This window comes from Corvus moneduloides, chromosome 3 (genome assembly GCF_009650955.1).
Source record: "Corvus moneduloides isolate bCorMon1 chromosome 3, bCorMon1.pri, whole genome shotgun sequence".
Lineage (NCBI taxonomy): Eukaryota > Metazoa > Chordata > Aves > Passeriformes > Corvidae > Corvus > Corvus moneduloides.
In genome coordinates this window covers 50,387,490-50,412,027 of record NC_045478.1, presented here as the reverse complement: position 1 = coordinate 50,412,027, position 24,538 = coordinate 50,387,490, and the positions used below count along the sequence as shown (strand labels likewise).

At 38.5% G+C, this 24,538-nt stretch overlaps 2 long non-coding RNA genes across 6 annotated transcripts in view; both read left to right on the top strand.

The window, feature by feature from the left end:
* Positions 1-14,582, top strand: part of LOC116440598 — a 52,500-nt gene extending 37,918 nt beyond the window's left edge. Inside the window, exon 3 of the long non-coding RNA XR_004238707.1 lies at positions 14,033-14,582. This is a non-coding gene — a long non-coding RNA (uncharacterized LOC116440598). The remainder of the gene's footprint in view (positions 1-14,032) is intronic.
* An 8,287-nt stretch (positions 14,583-22,869) lies between these two features.
* LOC116440596 overlaps positions 22,870-24,538 on the top strand; it is a 78,647-nt gene continuing 76,978 nt past the window's right edge. For 3 of the 5 annotated variants that reach the window (XR_004238699.1, XR_004238701.1, XR_004238700.1), the window contains exon 1: positions 22,876-23,637. This is a non-coding gene — a long non-coding RNA (uncharacterized LOC116440596). Of the gene's footprint in view, positions 23,638-24,538 lie in introns of all 5 variants that reach the window. The other 2 variants (XR_004238703.1, XR_004238704.1) reach the window with 2 other exon arrangements.

The following is a 24,538-nucleotide window of genomic DNA, read 5'->3' as shown; positions in this document are numbered from 1 at the left end:
CCACTGTTAATTCATTGAGAAAAAAAAAAAAGGCTTTTTATAGTGTCTTTTGGAAGAAATCAGAAAATGGTTTTTAAATATCATACAAAACTGAATTGTGTATCAGCCATTGTTAATTCCTAAAATAGACTGCAGCAGCTTCATGAAATGACTTAAAAACACTACTAACCAATTTAAATTTAGCAATCATAGCCATAATTCTTTGGAAGCTAAGCGAACATCTAATTAGGTATTTTATAATTACCTTATTTGGAACCTGGCCAGGACACCATGGCTGATATTACACCTCTTATGAAAAACTTCAAGACATCTGTTTTTGTCACAAGTGAAAAAGACTGCTTCTTCCTAAGATTAAAATTTCTATTTGTCTATGTTTTTAAAGCCTGTTCAAACTGCTGCTTAACCATAAACCTGCTGCTTTGAACAAACATCAAAGGACACTTCCTTTCTCCCAGGACATGTGTCCTGAAATGTTCTATCATAGACCAGTGTCCAGGCAGCCCTTGTGAAATCCCTTTCAATTTGGAGGAAGGCTGGAAAACAGTACATAATGGGGAAAAATACAGCATGTGTCGTTATCTTTGAAACAATGACTTCAAAACCATCCTCCTCAGTATTTTTCACTCTACCTAGTATGCACGTGTCCAAGTTCAAACTCAAGAGAGATTGAAGAGGCCTTTTTAAAAAAATTAAAGGCATTGTATATGACGGAAACCTGTTTCCACTCTTCTCCAGGACAGAATTCTGCCTTTTTTGCTTCGTAGTCTTATGTTTGTTTTGCCAGTTCTGGAAACTCTGGTTGTAAAATGGAGCCCACTCTTGGCAGTACAACTGGATTAGCCACAAGGAAGAGTGCATAAAAGTCTTGGCTATATCACCAGCCCATGCAACTGGGAAGAGGGAAGATCTTCTTTCAACACAAAACACTGCTTTCTTTTTCTGAGGGAATATTTGCCAGCCTCATCAGTCTAGCAAAAAGTCATACCCTGCACAGAATCTCACATCCCCATAACAAAGAGATGGTTAATTCCAGCTTCTGTCTGGAGCCATAGTGTCATCATTGTTTTTAGGGGTGCCCTAGCTGGCACAGGGATCTCTGTGGATGATGCTTTGGCTGAGTTGGCTGCTCTAACCTTTATTTTCCTGGAAGAAGCCTCAAGCCCTGATGAAAATGGAAAGAAAAGGAAAAAGGAGACCCTGGACCTGGTTTTTTGTCTTTTATGTAATGGCCATACTAAGCTTGATAGAACAGAATGAACTGACTTCCTGATTCATGAAGCAGAATTACCCATGGGTAACGCTCTGCTTGTCCTACCGCAGACTGTGTGATGCACAGCCCATACCATTTTAACCACTGCTATTTCAAAGCTGTGCCAGGGTTTTAGAGAGACCTACTCACCTTCTCTGACAAAGCTGAAGTATTAGGTATATTCTTAGAAATGGATTAATGTATGCTTTTAATAATCTGCTTTTTGTTTTTGTTCAGTGGCTTTTCTCACAAGTAGAATAGAGTTGACCTTATTCTGTGCAGATGAAATATTGAAACCTACACTGTAAAAAAGCACAGAGGGTTTCACTGGAAACTGCAGAATTACCATTTGTAGTGTATGACAGCAGCAGAGATTTTGTCCAGTGCTACTTATTTTACCAGGGAAACAATGCAGGGAAAGGTCAAAATGCTTCTTGGCACTTTCACAAAAATGTCCTGTGAATTTCTCTTTTTTGAATTTTCCACCTCTTGCATTCTGTGCGTTCTTCTGGATAGTTAGGTCTGAAAGCCGATGGTCTTTGTCACCCTTACTATTTAGTATTCGGTCCTCTCACTAATGCTTTCATGCTCGGGCTATTAGATCAACTGGAGCTGGTTCTAAGAATTCTCTGTCCACCCTACAATGAACAGTTTGTTTCCATTCAAACTAGTAGAAATAAGTATCTGAGGACATGGGAAGATTTTTCACCGGACAAAGCTTTAATTAACTATTGCATACATATAGACAGGCTTTAGGAGAAAAATACACTTAGCCAAGAGGAGATGTATTTAAAAAGAAAAGTAACGGACTTTGGCTACATTATACTGCCTATCTGTAATACAAAGTTAAAGAGCTACATTTGAGTCGCGTTTGCTAAGAATTTTAGGTATCTCTTCTACTATTGACAGGCTTCTGTTCTCTTACTGATGGGAAACTGTCTGCCAGCTTTTTCTACTATTTTATTGTTGAAAACACACCAGGAACTTCTCTGATGAAATAAACTAAAATGAAAAATATGGTATTTCTGTAGGTTTCTTTTCCTGTAAAAAAGAGTGTTTAGCCACCTCTATGCTAGTCAACAAACCAGTTAGGCTCTGATCGATTTCAAAGTCAATTGGCTTGACACATTTCAAATCACCATAGATAGTCACTCCCCAATCCCCAAAACAGGGTGATTGCATTCCAACTGCCTGTTGGGAATGTCCTGGCCTGTGTTACCTCCTGCTTCTCTACAAAGAGTGACCTGAGAGTTTTGCAGTTGACTCTGATCAAAACTGTGGTCAGGCATTATCCTAGTGATTTAAAAGCTCCTGTAGTAGTGGTTGGCCTGTGTCCTGGTGATGCTTGGTTAGCTAGTAGAGATGTAGCCCAGGGTTTTTTTTTCCTCAGTCATGTACTGTCAAATGTATCCTCAGACACAGAGCCAGAACTACTGTGACTTTCAGCAAAGACTGAAAGCAAGCAGACAAATTTTCTTTTTGTGGCCATTGTCTTGTAGAGTTTGTTTAATTGTAGATGCCCTGGCTGATAAGAAGCATGAGCATACATGTCATACACAGTCTGCCTGAACAACCCTCTATTTTCATGGTAAATATAACTAAAGACCATCCTACTCTGTTAAAAAATGTTCAAAACTTTTTCAAAGGATATGAAAATTTAGGTCGTTTTTATGACTGCTCTAAGCATCCATATTGAATACTTTTTAAGGAAATAGAAAGAGATTCACTCCTGCAAGAAAGTGTTAATATTTGCAATTATTTTCATTTAAAAAAACAAACCAAAACCAAAGCAATGCTTCTGTGAAAACACTTCTCTACTTCCATTTTGGACTATGATTGTTGTTTTGATAGTGAGATGTGCCTTTTGATTGTCCATAAAAGAAATTTACACAAAAAAGCCCCATGTGTGAAAAGAAGTATTTTTGTAATGGGAGTCTTGTGAAATTCAGCTGCAAGTGTTAGTAGATCAAAATACTTTCCAGAAGGGCTGGCTGCCTCAGTGGGCTGAGGTGTAGCAACAAGTGTGGGTCATAGGTGTTTCCCCCAACCCATTTGCAATCTGTCACCTTCTCCCAGGTGATAGGGAGAGGCAGTCTCCAGCTTCTGGGCCTAGACTGTACTTCAGAAGGGGTGTGCCAGCTGCTGATGCTCCTCAGCTGCCCAACTCCACATAGACATGGCCACCATAAAACTAGAAAAATTCCTGCCTCTGTTATGGATCTTGCCTTGTTTTATTAGGGACTTTTAAAATGCAGACACATCTCTTTATATTAACTTCTTTGGTCACAGGAGTGTTAAACTCAGGTACATAAAATCTTTTTCTGCTCAGGCTGACATACCAAATCCACTTGATTTTCATAAAAGTCCACTACGGCTAAGTGTTGAAAGGTCTTTCTTTCGTTTGAACCCATTAATACCTAATACTAAAGTAAAATATCTCAGATAGCAGCAGAATTTGACAACAGTAATCACTTTCTCATTGTTTTCTTCTTATCTCTCACTACCATAAGACATTGATTTTTGCCCATGATGTAACCTTATTGACTGGTGATGAGATGATGAGAATGTGTGCCAAGTGAACTTTGTAACTAATCATGCCTTTTCTTTAGAAACATTCTTCTGGGGAAAAAAAAAATTGGTTTTGCTCACCATAGTCTGAATTTGCTTCACATTATCATTTCCAAAAGTTTGCTTTTCTTCATTAAAAAAGCGTGAAGAATTTCCTCTAATTAGTTTCTAACAGCAAACAACATCTTGACCTCATTTGTCAGAAAATGCAGAGCTGAACTGTATCATTTAACAAGGGAACACCACAAATTTATGATTAATGTATGGCACTTTCCATGACCCTATTTGACTCCCTTTGTGAATATTTAATGTATTTAGCATTGTATTTTCAATCTCAGATGACAAAAATTCAAGAGCTCATAGCATGCGGTGCTTTATCTTATCAAATGAGCAATAATAAATTAAAAGCAGAGCTTTGAGGTATTTTTATAATAATTACAAAACATAAAACACAATCAAGGGCTGCATAAAAGACGTTTTCCATTCCTTTCTGCTCTTCTTAAATGTAAACAGAAATACCCTGAGGCAAAGGGAAGATGGGGATGCAGAGAGACATGCATGTAAAAAAGCTGACAGGCTATCCAGACTGGGAAGCTAAGGCATAGAACACATCAAAATCCCACCAGCTGGCAGACTGAGATGGCCTATTACGCCAGCAGCAATAGAAAGGTTGGCTTGACTGGGCTCAATGTAATTTATGTTCTCAAATCCATTACTAATTTTTCTGCAGATAGAGGATGGGAGCAGCCTCTCCAGAACACAAATCCTGCTGGTGGAAAAACATGGTTACCGTAAGATCTGAATATAAACCCTTCTGTCTTCCGCAGAATCCACCATTCTGCAGAAGGGTGATACCACTTCGTAGTCTTCACCTTTGTGCTCCCCGTCCTTCTTGGAACAATGCTGTGCACTCCAGTCAGACAAAACTCCCATTGAAAGCCTGGGAATTTTGTTTGTGTCTAACATTAAGAAACAGCTCTTGTTTTGTCTCAAGGACAAAAGGACAAGGAGGATTCCCACTGGTTTTTATTTAACTTGGGGCCACATTATAATGTTCAGAACTATCCATGTCCTTCTCTATGAAGCAGGAGGACTATGCAGTCTGTGTATATTTTTTGGGGTTCACTCCTCCCTCACTGTGAGCCAGTGTTTTCCAAATGGCATACACACCTTTATAATAAAATAAATAATAATAAGGCTGGTGTAGATTTTGTATGAGCAAAGAGGGGTCCATGTTGTAACTTCAGATTTGCTTTGGAATTTTCTTATCTGCTCCCTTCATTTGCTTGGGTGGGTCACACCTTCACACAGTATGATTTTCTTCCATCTTAATTCATCATGGTTCAAATATGTGAGTTCACAATATTCAAACCCAGGTGTGGCTGAAGATTATACTGTGTCAGTGTAATTTGCTGCTAATCAGTAATTTGTAGCTGCATCAGTATAATTTGTCACTTTGTATTCATATAAATTGACCCAAAATTAGCAGTTAATGATATGTAGTAAGTACAGTGCTTTGTTTGTTTTGTTGTCTGGTTTTGGTGAATACCATGGCAGAAGCAAACACAATATTAGGAAGAGGATTTGTGGTTTTGTAGGTGTCAATGATGAAATTCTCAACAATAAGAAAAATTCTTTTCCTTAAATATAAATTTAATAAGAATATCTGTTTGTGACAATAATGTTACTTGTCTACAGATGTGTCTACTTTTTTTTTTTTATTATTATTTTTCTCATTCCCATCCGATACTACTCATTTTCAGGATATGTATTACTCATTTTCAGGCTATCTTCCCAAAATGCAGGTTTATTTAAATTAAGTAGAATAGAAACACATGGATCAGAAACAAACCAATCAGCTAATGTAAGTCAAATGGTTTGAGAAGGCCACATAATAGCCATAGATTAAATTAATGGTCATTTTAACAATGTGGTGTGCTCCTGGCATAACATGTCCTTAATCACAGAGAAGAAAAACTAGCTGCATGCCGACATGGAGAAATGTGAAAGTGCTATTGCAGACTCATTTTCAGCAGCAGTTTGTTACATTTCCACACTTGATTTTGCATGACTCGTGTTCTGTATTCTGAGGTGTGAAATGTGGATTACAGATGCACTGAGAGACTGAATGATCCGTGAGCAAGCCCTGTGCAACTGGATCCTCACGGCCTTCAGCTGGATTCAGGGGACAGAGCCTCTGGAGGGTAGTGTGGAACACTGGGATCAGGTTACATGACAACTTTTACTATAAAGTATATTTTTGGGGGGGTCATGATGGTCCTATAGACTCTAGTTCTGGACAGATATAATACAATCCTTGTTAGAAAATGTGTGACACAAACATTTTATTTTTTTTAAAGACACAGACACAGTGAGCTTTCAAGGTGATATTGGCAGCTATGTTTTTTGAGCCAGCTGTTGAAAAGTGATGCCTTTTACTCTATCTGCACTTATCATGCAGAGCTATTCACAAAAGTTTTTCTTAGCCCTTCACAGTGACTTACAGCTGTTTATAGGTAGCAATACTGCTGCCTCAGAGTTTGTATTGTAATGTAGTTTGTGTAATATGCTGAATTGCACAATGTAAATTTACAGTAAAGAACTATTGCCATGTAGACTCAACATTTAACTGATATCAACATAACAGAAATGAGTTGGCCCAAAGAATTCCTATTTTTCAAGACTCCTTAGATTGAGTTTAAATGGTTATAAGTCATTTTTGTGTTATGCTGCAGGAGGAATAACTCCACAGACACTTTCCTCTGAAATAATCTTTTTTCATCTTAGGACAATGCTAGCTGACAATTTTTATGATAGACGTGAAGAGAAAAATACCAGATCAATCTTCAGTTTAGGCCAAGGCTTCCTGGGTGATGAATAGACTCTGCAATTATAGTTATACTGGAATGGTTACCCGTGAAGCCCCAGAGTGACAACAGTGTACTGTTGAAGACACGTTGCTCCAGAGTACTACATGACTAACACTTGACACAATATTTATGCACTTGTCCTTCACCATTCCTAAAATTTTTCAGGGAATATCTTGGCATTCAAGCATCTTGCAAGATTTTTAAGAGCTTTCTCACTGAAAGTGATTATTACCTGTTCATGTCTTTTTTTCCAGCTCTCTGAAGGTAATTACATGGGCTACACAACAGTTCTTTGAGTATTTAAAGAGCTTCATGTTGCCTTTTAGCTCCTGGGATCCCATTAGCTCTCACAGGAGTGTTCTTATTCTGGATGCAGCTTCCATTGACAATAATTGTTGAGCTCAATGGCATGATGTTACTCCACCATACCATTTAATATGACATGGTCTTCATAGACACTAGTACTAAAGCAACTGAGAATTTCTTGAGGCTAATAGAGTTTTGGATTATTGCTTTGAAGTAGTGCCAGAGGCACTAATAAAAAAGTTTCTCATGCTATTTCTCTGTCTATGTAATGTGGCCTTGGTCCTACTCCTGATTACAATTTTTCTGTACACAAATACCAGCAAGACAGTACAGCATTATTAACCCTCCTTGTCAGATTTTTTTTCCCCTTAGAGAAGCTGCTGAGAGTCTCAAGGGTCTCAGCTTTTTGTGTCTGAGGGCTGTTGTGTAAGGGTACAGTGAGTTTGGGGTTTTTACCTGTCTTACCTCCAAATAGCCTCTCTTAACCAGCAACCATTTGGGCTGGTACAATCACAGGACACAGTTGTCTGGCATTAGTTATAAAACCACCTATAAAGCTGATTTTCTGGTTTTCTTTTACTGTTTTATACTCTTCCTCATCTTCTTCATCTTCTTAACATAATTGAATTTCAATACTAACATATCTGTCTTATTTCAAATTATCAAGGCTTCTCTAAATACCGATGTAAAACCACAGTAGCATAGTACAGAAGTACTAACCACAGAAAGCTGGTTCTGGAATGGAGAAGAAGGTGTAGGAGTGCAAAATAGATAGCAAAATGCACACAGACTGATCTTCCTGAAAAGCAGCCCAGATATTCACAGCCCTTGGCTTTTTAGCATGCTGTGAGACTTGACTCAACTTTGGATTTTGTGTTCTGTGATAGCGTTATCATGAAACTGCACTGTTTGATACCAGTAGGACACCAAAAAAAGGTTTTGGAAGAACGCAAAATGAGGACTTGCTTCAACAGACATGTCTCACCATACAAATAGCCTCAAGAGAATAACAGCATCAGCTGTGCTGGGATTCCTTAGTGGGTTCCACTAGCATGACCATGATGGATTATAGCATTGGTATTGTAACACTGTGTATAATAACTTCTTAGCACAGGATTTAGGATACCTGCCATGAGTAAAATAACTTGATTGTTCTGAAGTTTAAGGATAACATGAAAGCAAAACTTTCTTATCAGAGTTGTGGTGTTTGTTAATATGTTAATCACTGCAGGATTTTCAAATTGAAGATGTGTTAAGATAGTTAACAGCCACTTCCATTTCACTAGAGCATTTTAATAGGGAGCAGTGAGCTAAAGAGATGCCCTAAGGATTGTCATGTGTCACTACTGGGTATCTGGAAGAAAATAATGAAGTCTGAACACAGACAGATATTTTTGTGAAGAATGTTAGATTTTGTCAACCCATATTTTCAGACAAATTTTGTTTGAATGTAATTGTGTGAGTTCTTACCCTTTCTTAATTGTACTTTCGGTTGCGGATAAAAGTGAGGTCAGAATCTCCAGGCCAAATGACATTTTTGTTTAATTTAATTTGCATAGAATTCATTAATCATTACTGTTCATGTTTTTGCTGAGGAGCTTCAGTGCGATTTTGGATTTAGAACTGAACTGGAAGTCAAGTGAGTTTCATTTGCGGATTTAATGAGAGTATGCTCAAGCCTCTTTAAAAATCCCTGTTCTGGTACAATGTCACATACATAATGTAACATCTTAACATGATGCAATACCAGCTGCATGTTGTCATCTTTTGGATCAAATGTAATGTAAACACTATTATGTAAATGTGATAGAAACACTGAATGCTAGCAATAAGGAAAATACCTCAGGGCACTTTTTTAATCAGAGCAGAATCATCCTGTTTTAACTCTAGTAGTTAAACACATGTTGCACTTTTTCAGGTTTTTTCCCTCAAAAGGTAAAATTGATGGTGGAACTAGACCCCACTGGTAGAGCTATATTTGCATTGAAAGCACATGTCTCTGCTTCTCCAGCTGCAGGGCATCACAGCATGCTGCTTATTGGCACACACTCCCACAGTCCTGTAAGACCACATTCAGGTGGTGCCTTCAGGACATTCCCACAGCCCAGCTCCACTCCATCTTCTGGGCTGGCATTTATACTCCTTTCTCCTTTATTTCACAGACAGTTGAACATACATAAAAGTAGTTACAGCGAAAGATCTGCTCTCATGTTGTCTTCCTTTTGGGCAGTGGCCCATTCCTGTTTCTTGGGGAATGTATGTGGGTATTTTAGCCATCTTTTTCCCCAAATGAATTTCAGTAGATTCTCACATTTATTCCTAAACAGGATGGCAGGTTTACCCACTGTTGTCAACATTTATTAAGTCAAAACATAGCAGTATTAAGCTTGCTTTCTTAAGGGACTGATCTAACAGTTCTTAGATGAGTAACTCTTCCAAAATATCTGTCTGACTCATGAGTTTCTTCCCACATAAACTCTCTTCTAGTTTCATTTGGCTTAGTGGCATTTTTCACTTCCTGTCCCAAACTATCAGACACTGTTTCTGTGAACTGTAAACAGTGGCAGGGTTTCCACCTAAGAAACTTCTGCAATGGGTGATATGTACAGACAGTTTAGGCAAAATGTGCTGGGAGGCTTTGCAGTGTCAGACGAAGAATCCAGGTAGGGGGTCAAGTTAACTTCAAAATCCTGCAAAGTCTTTTTTACAGGAAACATTAAAACAGGCTTGTCACCCATCACAGACAGATGGTCATCCTGATTAAGAAGCATATTTCCCTGTTATTTTTACAATACAGTCAAGGCAGATATTTCATCCCCTTCCTCATTTGATTGCAGCCACTCTTTCTCTCCCTTTGTGCTCTGTTGCCTAGAGAGAGCTCCTCTCCCCGCTCTGCTGTCACAGGCTACTAGTCTGTGACAAAGCTCAGTCTCAATCTCCCACAAAGCTGAAAAAGTCACAAAAGAGCCCTTTTTTCTTCCTTTTGGGTTTTGCCTTTTTCCTCACCCTGGCTGCAACAGGGGCTGCACACAGCATGGAGATAGCTTGCAGCAGATGAGAGAGGGAGGCATGTCAGAGGCAGGAGCTGGCAGCAAAGCCCCTGCTCATGATGCACAGGTGGAAGGTCTCACACCAGAGATACTGCTGCTGTCTCTGCCTTTGCCATTTGTCACTTTTGCCTGCATTGCTGCCAGGTCATTTCCTCCTTCACACTTTGAGAATGGTTCTTTCACTAAACTGTCATGTAAGCAAGGCTCAAGTATTTTGGGACAATTCATTCAAATGGAAGTAGCATTCTTGTTCTATTTTTAGAAATATATAAATTAACTGAAATTATGTTTACAGGAAGAATTAACAGAATATTACAGAATTTTATGCAGCTATTTGTAGTGGGCTGATAGTTCAAAGGTATGCTGATGTCACCATTAGAGATTAAAGGTGGCTAATGATAATTAATTGTTACTAATGACATAACCTGAATATCACAGAACAGTCTGATAGAGTAGAAAATCCACCTGAGAATCTGATGCTGGGGTTGTAGCTCACACTGATCTTCAAGTTCCTCAGAGAGTATTGCTTAGTGACTGATAGTTTCACTAAGCATACTTAGATTGCTTAACGTACATCTGTTGGTACAGAATTTCACTGCAGTGGGGACACAGTCTAGACAAAGTCGGTTCTATAACCCTAAGAATCAGAGGCTTCCAAGCATTCTCATCTCCTTTCATTTCTCCTATGAAATATCCACTGAGGTTCTTCAATGACAGGGAGGTGGGATTAAATATTAAAGGTTGAATCCAATTGTGAATGAGAATGCCTCAAAGTCTAGGCATCTTTATAACTTTTTTTCTGCAAGTGGATTTGCTGCACTTGCTCAGAACTGCCTCTCTCCCAGGGTGCCTGATTTGTGACACCAGTCTTCTCTTTGCATCTTACCACAGTCTGCTGCTGAGTTTTGCCTTGGAGCTTTTACTGGCAAACATTCACAGAAACCATCCTCAAAAAGGGCAGAGATGATCACGAGCTTCAAATGATGTTTTCACATTTGTACTCCTTTTCTTAATTCAGTAGTATATCGTAGTTAGAGCACACAATAAGGAAGTGGGAAACAGGTAAACTTCCTTCTCTGTTTGATGGTCAGAATAGTATTGACACAAATTCAAATTACAGGATACCTTCTTCAGTTTGGTACTGCTGTTTTTCTCTGCCTTCCATAATCTTCCTGCCAGTCATCTTGAGACTTCTAGGCTAGGAGACCTCAGTGCATTTAAAGGGCTCAGTGTCGAAAATATTCAAGCTGATTTCACCTTCCTGCATAGGCATTTCCTTGTAATCAGAAAGATAGAAATGTTTTATTGCTTCACTCAATGAAGAAGAGAGAAGGCGGAAGGAGAAAAAGACTATTTTTATTCCAAATGATGTATTTGGCTGTGGAAAACTGGAATCTTATTCCCATTGATTTATTTGGCTGGGGAAAGCTGGAGTCTCAAGTTCTATTCCACACACCAACAACCTTCTGCAATGATTGTTTCATTCAAACATCAAGGGCAGCTGGAGACAGACATAAAGTCCATCTGTCTTTATCAAGGATTGATTTTTATTTTACTAGTTTGATTATTACCAATCTAGTTTCCTTATAAGATAGCACTATGATCTAAATACGATATTTATCTATATGATCCATGTTTAGGAGTTCGATATGCGCAGGAGCTTCATATGTGATTAGTTGTCTTGGTTTTTGTATGCATTCACTTCTGTACTGCAGTTGTGTATGGGAAAATATGATCTGGATACACTGCAGTCTTTACCTAACCAAACAATATGGTTTTTTGGTTAAGTTCCATTATCACTCCATTTCACATAGCAGACAATGAAGCTTCGCTAAGCTTTTTTTTCCTTCATAGTTTTACAGAGTGAGCTGAAGTCAGTCCTGGAGTAGCTCCATTAAATCTAATTACATTTTTCTAGTGGTAGATGTCCCTGCCTGCAGGACAGGAGCTAGGTGAACTTTAAGGCCCCTTCCAAACCAAATCATTATATGATTAAATTAACTCTAGCATTGGTTTGGCCCAGTGCATTTCTATTCCAAAGTGATAAATTGACCATGAAAAGCATAGTCTTTTACTTTGCATGTGGTTAATTTCACAAGAATGACAACTATCATTTCTGAGGCTAAACATCCTTGGAAGTATCTCTGTGAATCATGCTGAGAATGAAAAATATCATATATACATAGCATCAAAGGCACCAACATAAAGCTATAGTTTAAAAAGTCAGCATTCCTGTGGTATTGAAAGGAATTAATCTGAGGAAATGACAGAAATTATTCCTCTGAGAGGAGCAACACTGAGAAAATGCATGCATGTTAAAAATGTGTAAATGCTTTACTGTTTTCTAAAATTGAATTAGGTTCCAAGTGAATGAAGGGAAAATAAGACTGCTTGGAAAAGAGCAGTCAGTCATACCAATTAATGTAAAATCAAAAAGGGAATGAGACAAATTGTGGCCCTCGTTCACCCAAAAATAAGAAGACAAGTGATCATGTTCAAATAAAGTCATCAAAGAAACTTTCTTCAAAATAACATCCAAGACATTTTCACATGTACCAATCATAGAATCCTATGAATCAAAGAATATCTCAAGTTAGAAGGGTTCAGTATGGATCACTGAGTCCAACTCCTGATCCTCATGGGACTACCTACAACTAAACCACATGACCAAGAGCATTGTCCACACACTCCTTGAACTCAGACAGGCTTAGAGCTGTGACTACCTCCCTGGGGAGCCTGTTCCAGTGACTGACTGCCCTGATGCACACCCTGACCAGAGAGATGTGCAAATACATCTTTGACAGGGAATTCTCTTTGCTTTTGTGAGGAGAGTGACATGAATTACCTCACTTCACACTGATCCCTCATGAAGTTTTCTTAGCAGAACAGGAAATTCTGTTTTGAAATCAGGACATACAATGAGATTCCTAATGACTAGATTCAGTTCAGAATTAAAATGCTTTAGTGAGTGCTTCTATGTACTGAATGAGTCATGAATTACATCTCTGTTCTCAACACTATTTCAAATCAAGAAAAAAAGGCAGAGAGCTGTTAAGCCCCTATCTTTCCCATTGAAATAACACAATATAGGCCCTAGAACTTAGATACTGTGATAAACTCATCTTGTAATTACCCTGGTCCAGAGATAGCATTGTTCCACTTTGTAAAATTCTTCAAAATCCAAACAAAAAGTAGCAAATCTAAAAGTAATAAAGTAATACCTGGCTAGTTTATTTTCTGATGCAACACCTGGGTTTCTGTTGTCCAAAATGCACTTATTGAAAGTGGAAAATTAAGAGAAAAGACCGAAATATTCTACAACTTGATGGCCAAGAGTCTTTCCTAAGAGAAAAGTTAATGGATAAGACCCAGATGCCATAAACTGTCTTCTACAGTCTTTCTGACTTGAGGCACTTTTTTTTTCCTTTTTTTTCCCCTTTTTTCTTTTTTTTTTTTTTTTAACTGAAATGTGGTGTATTAGCTTCCTTAGTTGGAAAGGTGAATAAAACGTGTATTATAGAAACAAACTTTTTTTCTTTATTCTTTCCAAACTGTGTTATTTTCACCTTCAATTTTCTTAAGATCAATGAGTTTAAAATCTCTTCTTTGAAAGTTCCCATTGCTCACAAAATCATTTGATCACAAAATAATTTAGGTCATAATGGACCTCTGGGGGCCATGTAGATTAATATCCCGCATGAAGCAGGACTAACTTCAAAGTTATGTCAGGGAGGTGAGGCCTTATATCATGTCAATATATCTTCTCAAGTTTTTAAAATTTCCAAGAAGAGAATTCTATCTTAATTGCTAGAAAAGACTATTAACTCATATTTTCTTTATTTGCATATTTTTGGTTGACATGTAATGAAAAGCTGTAGTAAGAAGACAATCTGACTTAAATGTTAGTCATCAAGGATAATTATCTCTCGAAAAGGCTCACTTCTCTAGACAATGAAGGAATGAGATATGTTTTCTGTCTTGTATTTCAGGATAGCAAACTCCATCAGCTTCTCTGGGTCATCCTCTGAAGGAGGCTCCCTCTGAGGACCTAAAGAACTTTCTTAGGTTTGGGTTATCCTTTGATTTTCTATATTTGGAGACTGTTCTTCAAAAGAAGCTTGCAAGAAAAATCTTGTTTCATTATTCTGAGATGTTTCAATTGCATTTATTCTTGTATAGGAGTGCTTGTATGAATTCACCACATGGGTTCATTTTACGCTTACTATGTAAATGAAGACTCGTTTTGATTTTGAGCCAGGCAAGTCGCTGTTTATTTGTGTGTCACCATATATTCCTGTGTGCTTCCAGAATTTACACTGTAATCAGTTCTACTGTTTATTTTGAAGTTCATTCTTCCTTCATTTGTTGTATCGCTAAGAAAAAATAAAAACAAAACTGAACAAATCTTACAGACTCCTGTGATCATTTGCAAGAGATAAGTAAGATAGTGGTTTGTCTCTGCCTCGCAACCAGAGCTGTATTCTCCAGTCTCTGTTCTTGGACAGATTGTAATTTTGATCTCTGTTATTTTTGCAGGAGATCATATGGACTCTGCGAGACATTTGCTTTCTTTACAAGACATGATACCCCACAGCCTGATGCCCTTGAGTTGTGACTGCCTCCACATTTATTGTGTTTGCTGTTGCTATCTCTACAGTTTATTTATCCTTGCATTCAGTCTTTCTGACCTTGCACATCCACTTTGTATCAATATATCTCAGTCCTTTGACTGTTTGCAAGCACTATCATTTCTAGTTCCATTTCACCGAAAACATGCACTCATCATGTTAAAAAAATCAGGTAAATTTCAGTTGGTGGCATTTCCTTTGACACTGCTGCTCTCACAAAACTTTTGCCTCTAATTAAGCTCTCTGTTAACCATTTTGTTAACACTGCTTAGTTCAATTGGTTATATTTGCAATTTAATGGCCAACAGTAACAGCGTCCTGCTTTTTGCTTTTAGCAAAGATGTGTCTTTCATTTTTGATCTTCTGTTTCTCCTCTTTCCTGGTACAGGGTACCCTAGATGTGAACTGTCTCTCAAAATTCACTGTTATCTTTTCTGGCCAAGTGTATACTTAAATCTTCTTGTAGCTCCTGGTTAGAACAGCTGGGTTATGCTCCACATGATTTCTTCATGGTCTCTTGAATCAGTCAAGAAGACTAAATTGCAGGTATAATTTTTCTAGAGATTCCTATTTGGTGTCTGTCTTTTTAACTCAGAGCCCCACCCTAAAGACACTGAGACTTTCAGCTATGCCCTATGTATGATTTCTCATAGATTTCATTTAAATTCTTTTTAGGTTATCTCACATGTTATTTAAGTTCTTTGTGTTCCCACAATAATTTGCTTTTAAATGTATTAATTTTATTCCATGTTATTTTGTGCATTTGTCTTCTAATCTGTGACCAGTTCTCAAGTCTACATAGAATAATATACTTTTATTGTCTGAAATTTTCTATACCTTGGTCTTTCTCAGAGTATGGCTCCTGACAACAAAATCTAGAATTTCTCTTTACCTTCTTTGAATAGTCTGTGCCATCTGTTTCTAGTTTGTTACTTGATTAATGGATTCGACTTATTAAATAAGGTAAACCACCATATTTTTCCAGCTTAGTATTCTTTCATCTTAATGATTTGAATTGATTTGCTGAGTTACCAGATGAATACTGGATCCAGGGAAAAAGAGGAGGTAGAAAACGGCATCAAATTAATTAGTCTGCCTCTGTAATAGTAGGGAATTATTGAGATGGATCAAATGTGCTCATGAAACTGCAAATTTCATAGCTTTTTTAAGTTAGGCACTCTCTCTATGAAAATGTAATAAGCTTTCCTGCTCTTTCCTGCACCTTAATATCTTGCTTCAAAAAAGTTATTATGTATTATCTAAGATTTCTTGATAGTCCCACTCATAATATGTTGATATCTATGATGAGCATTTCATAGGTCTTCAAATTCCATATAAACCTGTGCATTTTATTTTATACACATTCTGCAAAATCTTTATTTCTTGACACAGTGCTAGTGAACTTTGTTAAGTCTACAGCAGATCATTTTTTGTAGGTTACAGTCATTCGATATTTGACAATCCTCTTCTCTCTGGAGTTTTTCCAGATCTCTTTTTCCTCCTGTAATTTAGTTTCTCAAGTCTTTGTGCTAGCTCATTCATTGTTTCCTTTCTTTGAATAAATATTCAAGAGCAGCATTAACAGTTCTTGATATGTTGTTGTTCTTGACCATTTTGACTATATTCCAACTACTGTCATTTTCTGAGTCTTTCACAGATAAAACCTCTATCTGAAGATTGAATGTGCTTTCATTTGTTTGGTTTTTTCCCTGTCTTACTCATTATATCACTCCACAATTATAACCTAAGAAACAAAAAGCTTTATTTTTATCCTTTCTTGCTGTCAATCTGATGCCTTTTTTCCCCACATAGTTGTCTTTCAAAAAGCATTTTCAACTATTATATCTTTTATCTCCTCTACCATGACACATGAATATTTTTTTTTTAAGAGTCTTTTGGCTCTTTTTTAAATTTTGGGTTGGTTTAGTTTAGTTTAGTTTTGTTTTGTTTTATCAAGTCTCTCAAGAGAAAATGGACTTAAATTCTGAAGGCATTTGGTCTTTGATGTATGTTCACTCTGGGTCATTTTCCCTATTGATCACATCACATTGTGAATGATATTTATAGTCTCTTCATCAGTTATCCTTATCTTATCTCTGAGAGTTGTCTCTCTGGTTTTAACACAATCTTCTAAAGTTCCAAGCTTGTTAATCTGCTACCAGCCTTTATTTTTGCTATCTTTGATATCCCATGTTATAATTGACTCATGCCTCTTTTGTGTGGTTCTTTTATGTTGCAATTCTTGCTTTCTTGCACTTTCTTATTTGCTGTTATGAAAGAGTGGCTGAAGTCACTGTTGGCTTTTGGCAGTCAGATGTTAGCCCTGTCTCTTGAATCAATAAATACACAGGGCTGATTGTAGTACTTTCATTCATTTTCAGTGACTTTGTTTAGCACTTTTAGATCTTCAGTGAGCTTATTGACTCCAGCTTCTGATCAATAAAGTGTGCTTCCAGGAAATTCTGGAAGTGTTACAGACAACTCTATCACTCTCCACCACATTCCTCCCCCATAAAACTGTCAGATTTTTTTGCTATGATTGTTCTCTTTGGATGTTTAATTTTCTTAGGCACCACAGATATGGTGAAAAGGGCTATTGCTAGGAGACTGTTCTGTGTTTCTTGGCCGTGCTAACCTGACTTGCGCCAATAAGATTACCAAATGTCATATTCCCTCATCATATGACAGGACCTGGTATCCACTTGAAACAAATGCTTACTAGCTGAATGTAGCTCTTGGCAGCATTTTATTTTGTAAGTGGAAAACCATTCCTTTTTCTTTTTTTTTATTTATTGAAGTAGCATAGAAGATGAAGTGGTTGGTTGTTTTTTTTTTTTTCTTTTGGGATCTGCTGAAGTTTTATGGAAGCCATTGGAATTTAGAATTAATTAATATTCACATATAGCAAAGTGTTGACAATAACTTTCCAAAATTGTAAATTTGACATTTAGCAGCATCATTTAAGAGAGCAAGAGCTTTCCAAACTACAGTTGAAAGTAAATTAACTGTGATATAAATGTTTGTAAGTTTAGTCACCTACTGAGCAGCTAAGGAAGTTTGTGTTACGGCTGGAGACTTCCACATGGATGTTATGAGATACTTCCTCCCCAGTTACCTTGCCAGACACTATGTTTTACCTCAGGTATTTCTATTTAAAATGCTCATTATTTTATCTTGCACAATTCAAAGTAAAATTCTGCATGCCAGGACCAGTTTGCTTTAATGATTTCTTATTTCAAATGCTTTAACAACAGGCTACTGCTTTAGTTGATACCCTGTGAAGGGTTCCAAAGCAAGATGTTTGAGGAGACTGGAAATCATACTCAAGCAACAGATACCTGCCTCCACCAGACCTTGTGTTCATTTACTACATCAAAATGACTCAGATGTCATACCCATAATTTACATATTTACCCAGTGAATTAATTAGTTTTTAATGTACTCAGAGAGAACCCTCTAGACTGTTTCCTGAAGAACCTCTTCAAATGTCATTTGCCTGAACTGTGAAGAGCTCTAAAGTTCCTCCAAAGCGTTCCTTTTTTAGGAAAGGGATTTAATCCTTTCTACTGACTGAGGGACAAATGCATTCCAGGGAGACAAGCGTGCATCAGATGTTTGGCTTTTTACACCCCCATTAGTATTTGAAGAGGTATGAGGGAATAGTTGCTCTGTTAAGGCATTCCCTGATGTCAGTAAACAAGAGTCCACAGTTATACTGAGTGATTAAGTGGGAAGCTGCCAACACTTGTTTGATGAAATTCATAAGGCCATTGTTGAGGCAGTATATGTTATACAGATGAGCAGTCATGAACGTCAGCCTGGAAAGTATTGATGCATGTGCTTGCATCCACCACAGAAGGAGTAATTAAAAAATTAACCTTTCTGTTATTTCATTCTGAGCAACAAGAGTGGAGGAATGTTTTATTTACTAAATGACCAGGACATGAACTCTTGAGTTTCCCTGTGCTTTACAAATGTTTGGAGTTTCTATTTTTCTTCCATTTAAGAAGACCACATATATGATATTGCTGTTATGATGATGATGTTTTGGCATAAAAGGTGTGTTTTCATCAGTACCTGAGCACTGCTAAAAGTGTTATCAATAGACGTTTATGCAAGTCTAATTTGTATTTTAAATAAAGCCTGAAAAAACCCTTTGCATAGGTAGTTACTTAGCCAGTTAGATAATTTCCTTCCTTCCTTCCTTCCTTCCTTCCTTCCTTCCTTCCTTCCTTCCTTCCTTCCCTCATTTAAAAACATTTTCCAAAATATAAAGTAGGAAAAAAAGAACCAGTTAAAAAGAGTAATTTTTATCAGATAGCCTTTTCTGCAGCCCTCTGTCAGCCAACACCCACTCCACCCTGCCCAGAGAAGGGATCATGACAAAAGTGTGTCAGGTACTTCAGATCCTTCACTATGTGGCAGAGTTAATTAGCTCTCTTCTGTGAATTGCTTGTTTGTCCAGGTGTAGGAAAACGACCCCTTATCGACAACTCACAGCCCTTTAGCAGTGGAATGTGCAGGCAGACTCTGCAACAGGGGATTTATCTGGCAGAGCTACTTCCATGGAATGTTTCTTTTCTGCCTATGAAGCAGTCCCTCCCTCCCCACACCCTGCCATCCCTCCACTTGGTACATGTCTCTGTAGTCCCCTGAGTCTGTGATTTACTACCTTTTTTGTAAACAGGATGACTAAATCTATTTTCAAGTATAAAATTATATGCATGTCAGAGTTAGGAAATGAACTTTTTTTTTCCCTAGATCCTTTTTTTTGTTGTTTTGTTTTCCTCTGGTTTATGTGCAGTTTTTTGTAGACTTGCTGTTATAGGTAAGATACCTTCAGAACATATACAATCAAAGTCAAATGACAAATTTTATGCAGGGTTACACAATTCTGATGTCAAAATCACAACCCTCTCGCTTCATGTCTGTCCAGGTAAGTCTCCAAGCCTCCCTGGTCTCCGTGCCTGTCATTCTGTACCTAACTATTAAGGTATCAGTGGCATGAAAAGAATTTTATCAGCACAATAGTAGATCTTTATATCGCTAGGGATATCTCTAAATGAGTCTGCTCTGGTGGTCATTACACATAAAGCTTATATGCAGAATGTCTCACCAATGATGAATTTGACTGTCCCCTTTGAATGGAGAGGTATTTGTTTGCTTTACAGAGACAATGCCTGATAGACAAATATTTCTGTCTCCTGTCTGTATCAGATGAATTATTAGAACTATTCAAGAATCATTGAATAATCAAGGATAAGAATGCTGAAGGATTAAAGACAAGTTGCTGTGGAAATCAGAGAAGAGATGAACTGTATATGATGGAATGAGTCAAGGCCTTTTTAATGTATACAGTCTTCATTATTGCTAAGAGAAGGGAATTTGTGAGAGACTATCGAGAGAACCATCCTTGAACCTCTCTAGACTTTTTTTTACTCTTTTTCTCTTGCTTTCTGCTACTCTTCTCTTCAAGGAATACATCATATTGCTTGTGTATGATGTGCACCTCTACCTCCAGCATTTGCAAGCTATGTGTGCTAGCTGCTCAGCAGAATGGGCATTTGCCCAGTGCTCTTGCATCACATTAGCTGTTCCGTATGAGGAAATGAGAGATTTCACTTTGCTTACAAACTGACATTTGACATATGGTCCATTAATGCTTCATCGTGATTTTTCAGACACCTGTAGAGGTGTGCACAGAAGCCATGCTCATGGCATGTCTGAGAGCTTGCAAATGCACACTGTCTGTGCCACAGTCTGGGCTGATCAGTTCCTCTGCCCATGTCCTTTGGGGTGTTTCTCACATGGGGGGCAGGCAGCTCACTCTGGTTGCCAGCTTCTTGTCAGATGCAGTTCAAAACATTGACCATCAGCTGTACACCTTCCTCCTGTATAACAGCTGAAATGCCATCCCCAATAAAAATATGCATTGTTAATTTTTTCAAGAAAAACATAATTGATTTTAACTGTTTAGTTAATTGAATAAGCACTGGTGCCGCATCTGTCTTTGGATGCTGACCTTGTCATGGATTACTCCTGGCCTAAATTTTAAATTATTCCTAACACATTTCTAATCTCAGTCATCCATGTTAAAATGTCAGATTCGGAGGGCAGGAACTTCATTGTCATACATGATTTATGTAGGTGGACACTGATTCTGAGACTCCAAGTTATTGTTGTCCCTTGTCCTTCCTCTGCCCTCACACTCACTGGAAATGGGCAAAATGTCATGACAGAGTATGAGAGATGTGACCTGAATAAAACCAAATGGTACTGAGGGATATTTTGTCCAGTGTAGCTGTCTCAAGTGTGTCATACATGAAATCCCTAATTAGCTTGGTCTTTGCATGTTAAGTGCTTTAATTAGTTAAGTTTGAGTTAAATAATTTTTTAATTGAATGTTAACCCATCAGCCCAGGTGCAAAAATCAAGTTCTATTACTAGTGCTTTCACTTGTTCAAAGTAGTTTATCTGCACCAGTCCCAGTTAAAATCCCCCAGTTAAAAGTTTCCCAGTTAAAAATCCCTTTTCAAACTTTAAACCACTTGTACACTATAAGAGTTGTTTCTCCCATGTTCATTGTCTACTTTTACAAATGTTTCAAGATGTATTAGATGTATTTTAATATTTTTTTTAAGGGTTTTACCTTGCACTTTAGACCCAGGACCAACTCTAAAACCCCAGTTTCTAACAGCCAACAGCTATTTTTAGCCCCATCCCCCTTATTCTGCAGGCAAGCTCCATGGCAATCTGAATCTTAATGAGGGCGTGTTACCACTCTTGCTTCAGCTGTTACTACCCCCCTGACATCGACGAGCTATTGGTAGACAGAGATGTTCTGTCAAAGGCAAAGCACCAATCACTTTGGACCAAAGGGGTGTGCTGTGGGCGGGCTGTGGGCGGGCTGTGGGTGGACTGGGGCGGAGCAAAGGCACTATAAAACAACGAGGCAAGCCTCAGAGCAGTGCGGACGTCTGCAGATTAGCTGTGGGGGATGCTGGTGGTGGGTGTTAAAGCCTTACTCCTATTAAGGAGCCTTCAATAATGGTTTTTCTTGAGTTTTGGATTAGCTAAAAGTCAGCCCAGCACTGCAAGTTCTTCCACCAGAGGTCCAGTGCTGTCTAAGCCTGAAGATCTCAAATCCCTGCGCTCCTGGGGCATACCAACTCACAAGCCATAGGATCCCAAATTTTTATACTTTTCTAATTTTTGTAATTTTTCAATTTTTCTGTTTAAATAAATTATTTTAGTTTTTGCTAAGAGTTGTTTCATTCCTCACAAGTGGAAGTGTCTAAATTCTTGTGGTTGGGAGAAGGAGGAATCATCTGTCCAATACTGTCCTGAATCCAAATAGAAAAGGTTCATATTTCATCATTTCATTAACATCTCTACCATGTGTTACTGTATGCTTATGCCAGATTTCTACACAAGACAGACAAAATGTGACACGAGAATGGCATATTTGTCATTCAGCGTGCCAGACCTTTAGCGTATATAGGATAAGAACTATCCAGCACATATGCTTTGTGCCAGGGGGCTTCTGCGGAGCTTCAGACCCACTGTGTGCTTCTTACGGAGTCAATTACTACACACACAGTAGATCTGGTGTGGAGCTCTAAGCTTGTTCTGTGTGCGCTGAAAGCTGATGCATCAGTGTGCAGGGGATGTATTCAGAATCTTTTCTGTATAACCTAGAATTCTAGGCAAATACAGGAAATTCTGCTGGGCAGAATTACTAAACATAAGAAAAAAAAGACAGAAAAAACCAGTGACATAATAGGCCTCATACTCCAAAGGGCTGCCAACTTCATCTCGTAGAAGCATGCCTTTGCTATATTCCTATGAATCTCCATTATGGGTCATTGTTCATCCCCCTGTGGGCAAGGACCATGTCTGTAGAACTAAACTCTGAGCCTGTGTAATTCCATCAGCATCAACATCAGCAGGGGGTATGCTGATTTACTTCTGCTCCTGATTTGGCCCCATTCTTTGGCTTTTTATTAACTGATTGTTGGGGTTTTTGGTGGTTTTTTTGCATTTTTTTTGGGGGGGGTTGGAGGGGGGTTTGCTTGTTTTTTGTCACAGAATAGTAAATGATAATAATAGATTGCTGCAAGGATGGGTGTATCAACATATGTCTGTAGGGGGATGTGAGAGACTGAACCGTGGGACGACCTCCCTGACATTCTCCAAAGCCTTTTTTCTTTTCCCAGGCTTTTTGGGAGGGTGTTTGTCTGAGGGGGGGAATTCATTAGGTATGCTGGAGAAGAGATTTCTTATGTTTGCTTGCAGATCTTTATAGCCTTCATGGAGTGGGATGCACAGTTCCCATAAATACGTGATAATGATCATTTGGAGTGTGAATGTTAATTTGTGTAATGGGTTCCCAAAATATGGGCCATGTGCCTGCTGAGTATGTCTTATTTTAAAATAAATGTGCATACATAATACACACTCAGACACATGCTGCCTGCATATGCATGCATAATTTAAAATCTAAAATTATAATTTGTTTTTGAAGGAGACAAAGCAACAGCTCCCCCAGTACACCCGTAACCGTTGAGCAGGAGCCCAGCCGTCAGGATGGTTTTGTGAGCCCTGCCGGAGATCACAGTCCCACACGGACAGCTGCAGCTACAAAGCACCCCAGTGACCTAGATTCAGCTCTAGATTACTGTGTGCTTTGGCCTCTGCCTCCCATCACTGCACCAGGAGCCTGATTTTGTTGCACAAGCTAACTTGCTTACTGCTCTGACCCATTTTACCATGGCAACCTGGTTTGCTGTACCAGAGGCTAGAAAAAGCACACAGGCGACTTTTTCAGGATTCCAAGATTAAGTTCACTCTCTGCTCTTCTTTTTTTTTCTTCACTGCCCTCCTTCTCCCTCAAGAATGTGTTTACCAGACATGATGGAGAAGAACTAACGTTTTCCAACAGCACTGGAAGCCAGGAAAAGATTTAGGTGAGGTATTACTTATGTACTTCTAATACATTGCTTATCCTGATGAATGTTTTTGACTTAATTTTGCTTTCTTTGGCAAAAATACCCAGATGTTTCCCTTGCCCCAAATATCTCATTCCTGATTTTCCCTCATTCATCCCCAACTCCTTCTCCCAACATCCTTCCCCTTTTGGTTTCATAAGTATATTTCATTTTGTCCTATTATTTTGATTTTTTGATAGCACAGGAGTAAGTGCAATCACATGTGCAGGACTAAAGCTGCTCTCACTACAGCATCCTAGCTGATGTCCATGTGTTTGTATGTTTACATGGGTCTATGTGTTAGAAACAGGAGGAGGTGGTTTAAAGGCAGCTCTTCTCAGACATTAACTTAGTCTTTTACAGATGTGATAATCTGGTGTGCATCAGGCACAGCATCGCCCGACAGGCAAGGGAGGGCATTGTCCTGCTCTGCTCTGCACTGAAGTGGCTTCACCTCAAGTCCTGTGTGCGGTTTTGGGTGCCACAATATAAAAAAGATATAAATCTATTAGAGAGTATCCGAAGCAGGGCTACAAAGATGGTGAAGGGCCTTGAGGGGAAGCTGTACAAGGAGCAGCTGAGGCCACTTGGTCTGTTCAGCCTGGAGGAGAGGAGACTGAGGGGAGACCTCATTGCAGTTACAACTTCCTCGTGAGGGGAAGAGGAGGAGCAGACACCAATCTTTGCGGTGACCAGTGACGGGACCTGAAGTTGTGCCAGGGGAGGTTTAGGTTGGATATTAGAAAAAGATTCTTCACCCAGACCAGTGGCTGGGCACTGGAACAGACTCCCCAGGGACATAGCCACAGCATCAGCCTGACAGAATTTACAAAGCATTTCAGGCACATGGTGTGACTCTTGGGGTGTCCTTCATTGGACT